This window comes from Orycteropus afer, unplaced genomic scaffold (assembly GCF_000298275.1).
Source record: "Orycteropus afer afer isolate SDZICR_OR568_19922 unplaced genomic scaffold, OryAfe1.0 scaffold00148, whole genome shotgun sequence".
In the NCBI taxonomy this organism is placed as follows: domain Eukaryota; kingdom Metazoa; phylum Chordata; class Mammalia; order Tubulidentata; family Orycteropodidae; genus Orycteropus; species Orycteropus afer.
Genome location: NW_006921735.1, coordinates 1,990,706 through 1,994,698, shown reverse-complemented (window position 1 = coordinate 1,994,698; position 3,993 = coordinate 1,990,706). Strand labels below are relative to the sequence as shown.

The following is a 3,993-nucleotide window of genomic DNA, read 5'->3' as shown; positions in this document are numbered from 1 at the left end:
GGAAACTAGTACTAAATGATCTCTTGCGAAGGTTGCACAGTACTCTACAGGGGGCAAAAAAACCTCACAGCAAGGCTTTCAAAAGGAAAATGAAGGTCAAAATGTGTTTAAGGAAATTTTACCACTGAATCTCATGGGAGATATGTCAGTGTCTCTCTTTCCTTCTTTTTCTCTTTCTCACTCTTTCTCTAATGTTTTTGTTTATTTGTTTGTTTGTTTGTTTTCCTACCACAGCTATTTCACCACTGCATTCTGCACTGGTTTACATATGTACTTTCAGGGGTTGCCCCCAGCAAAGTAGCAAAAAGCATGCTGAAGACCAAAAAATAAAATAGAAAGCACAAAAGTTATCACTCTAAAGAAAGCACTACAAAATATATTTTTTTTTGCCAAATGCAGTATTGCTTGTATGTAATGTAGACCAAATACACAAAATGAGGCCTTGTACATCTCCTGCATGATCCTGAGTGCCTGTACCCCTTTACTGGTTGCGCACAATGTGTATGTACGTGTATTTAACTTTCTCTTGCTATTTCCAGACACTTACTGTGATAAAAATTCATTAGGCTATAATGAAATGCTCAAGCCATACAAGCAAATAACTGAAAAGCTTATATTTTCGAATTTTGTAATTTTATATGCCCATTTATATTCATTCTATTAATGAACAACTAAGGGATGTGGAACTTTTGCATGATAACCATTTTATCTGCATAATATTTAATGAAGGCAATGTCTAACATATAACTTGCAATAATATATAAATGTAGTATTAACAAATTCCAATTTTTGAGGGATATGTGAAATGCAAGGAATTACCCCCAAATTTATATAATATAGTTTGACATATTTTTCAATATATGCTATGTTTTCAAGTATAGAAACAAGCATAAAAGAAGTATTTGTATTTAAGTAGATAGCAAGAAGTAATCAGAAATGAAGAAGAAAATTTATAGAAATATTTGTGAGAAATGTAAGGTAATATGTCAGGTAAGTATGATTTCTGGAAAAACAGGAGAATGTGTTTGAAAAATTATTTTAATAAGTGTGGCTATCCAGTAATAGCATGGTTTCCCAATTCCTATATTTCATAGATATAACATCTTCCTGTGGTAGATATAGCAGTATATATAATACTATGTAATTTAAAGGAGTTGCTAGAATATATGGAACTGTGATATAATGAATTGTAAATACTTTATGCATGTGAAACATAGTAACCCTTCAAAAACTCATCCTTCCAAAGCCAGAAGGGATTTAGCTTATTTTAATCCATTGCTACATATATGTGATATTTAAGTTAGCTATTTAGTTCTACTCTTAAAAGATAAAAAAAAAACAAATTCACTGCCAGCAAGTCAAATGCGACTCATAGCGACCCCTCCTTGGGTTTCCGAGGTGGTATCTCTATGGAAGTTGATTGCACAGTCTTCCTTCCGAGGAGTGACTGGTGGGTTTGAACCACACCAGCCTTCTGGTTAGCAGTCAAATGCCTTAGGCACTACGCTGCCAGAGCTCGCTTGTTCTCTCTTTTTCTCTCTCTCCCTCTCTATATAAACATATTTAAATAAACCATTCTTACTCATAAAATATTTGATAGGACCAAAAATTTTATTTTCAGAGTAAATTGGCTTTTATAAAAATGTATTCTAAATTGCTTTTACATTTGAAGCTTATGTAATAGTTAAACAACTGTATATTGTTTATTTTAATCATCTAAAAATTCATTACTAAGCTTCTTTACTAAGCTTTGTATTCTTGCTATCATCTTTTCATATATTTACACACACACACACATACACACACACACATATATATATACTTGTTAAATTAATCATTAAGTTACCAAGTCTTTATGAAAAAAAAAATATGCTTTTATTTATTCTTTCACTAGCAGAAAGAGATAAGTCACAAATTGTGAAGTGCAAGTTTTGAAAGTGAGTAGCATTCATCCTCCACCATAAAAGCTGATAGACATCACATGGCTGAGAAATATTTGTGAATTTTAGATCTATATTCTGACAAACCTTATGAACATACTCCATGAAATAATGCTTCAAATGAATCACTCAATGTGCTTATTTTAGTTTCCCTACTCAAGAAATATATGACATTTTAAATCAATATTTTCAATTATGTTAATGAACAAAGCAATCACATTTTCATTTTTGAAATAATTCATTTATTTTCCAATTTAGGAAAGGTGTCTGGGTTGACATAGTGACTCATTTTAGGGGACTTTGAGGGGATAATTTTTTTCAATCATTATGATGTAACTATAAGGAGCTCTGGTGGTGCAGTGTTTAAAGCATTTGGCTGCTAACCAAAAGGTCAGGGGTTTGAACCCACAGGCCTCTCTGCAGGAGAGAGATGAGGCAGTCTGTCTGTAAAGATTTACAGCCTTTGAAACCCTATTGGGTCAGTTTTGCGCTGTCCTATAAGGTCTCTATGAGTCAGAATTGACTCTATGGCAGTAGTTTTTTGGGTGATATAACTATAGTCACAAAAATAAAGCATATTTATCATTGCATCAACTAATGAAATTGAGAATCAATTGTGCTAGAGTATATGCGAAGATACAAGGATGTGAAAGATATATCTATTTACAAACACAAAAAATAAATATGTAATGCAATCAGAAAACATGCTTAACAGTAGTGCACGTTCATGAATCTTTAATGTCCAATTAGTGGTGAGGTAATCTCAACAATCAGGCAGTGTAGTAGAAATACCATTGGGCTTAGAACACTAAAGTCTAGACCTAATTTTGCCAGCATTCAGCAGGGAATGAGTTTTCTCTGAATTTCCTTATCACTCTTTATAACATACAGGAATTGAACTAGATTAGTAATTAAAAAAAAAAAAAAACTTGTACCACCCCAAAACTTTTATTTAGAGTAGAAGATATAAAGGATATCATGTTTGGCAAAGTGGAAGGTCAATGAAAAAGGGGAAGGCTCTCAATGAGATGGATTGATACAGTGGCTGCAATGACGGGCTCTGGTATAGCAAGGATTGTGAGGCTGGTGCAGGACCCGGCATTGTTTTGTTCTGTTGTACACAGGGTCGCTAGTAGTCGGAGATGACTTGACAGTACCTAACAACAACAATAGGTGGAGGGTTTCTGTCATCCCATACATCTCTTCCCTATTAAGGAGTTTCTGAGATACAAGTTTACTCCATAGAACACAGTGAGAAATGTCTAGGTTAGATTAGCTCAAAAAGTCTACATTAGTTTTAAAATGTGACAGTGCAGTGATCATTTTTTGATTACATATGGAATTTAAGAGATTTTACTTAATGGCTTATAGGTTAGTAAGGAAGTCTGAAAGTGCTAGAAATTTCAAGGGTAAGGTAGCCTTTGAATTTGGAATCAGTCTCCTAGTAGAGTAGGATCTGTGCAGGATAAAGTTGGGTTGGTATTTGACTTCCCCATGGCTGAGTTTATGTCTAGGTTTCATTTAGAAGAATAACACTGGGCAATTCTAGGATGGTAAAACAAATAAAAATAAGTCAGGACTGGATATGGTATGTGGTAGACTGAATATAATAAGTAATTTCAGGAGATCCTTTTAAATATTAGCTAGAAATGACCACTGATTTTTGTGAAACCTATCCTGAAAACTCCCTGACAATTTTTGGATTCACTATTTGGTGGAGAATATAAAGTTAAGGAGCCCCACATCTCCTGCAAGGACTGCCCATGATAAGAAATTCCAAAACCCAGAAAGCAAAGGGCACTGGGTTCCTGGCTTCAGATTGGCCTACACCTGTCCAGTGAGATAAAACTCTCTATAGTGGGAACTTTAGGCATCAATTAGGAGCAATATAGTGAATGGAAAAGTTCTCAACTTGAGGCCATAATATTTGCCAGTAGCTGAGCCTGGTACTAGTGACCTTGGATATGCCTCTTAACCTCTCAGACTCATCTCCATCTACAAAAGTAGGAAGATGAGCTTGTCTTATTCTAACCTCAAATAACCTAAGGTATGA

The 3,993-nt window shown here is 34.4% G+C and overlaps 1 protein-coding gene across 1 annotated transcript in view; it reads left to right on the top strand.

Annotated features, from left to right (window-relative positions):
* LOC103201376 (dystrophin-like) overlaps positions 1 to 3,993 on the top strand; it is a 2,052,823-nt gene that overhangs the window by 360,514 nt on the left and 1,688,316 nt on the right. The gene's annotated exons all lie outside the window — the stretch shown is intronic.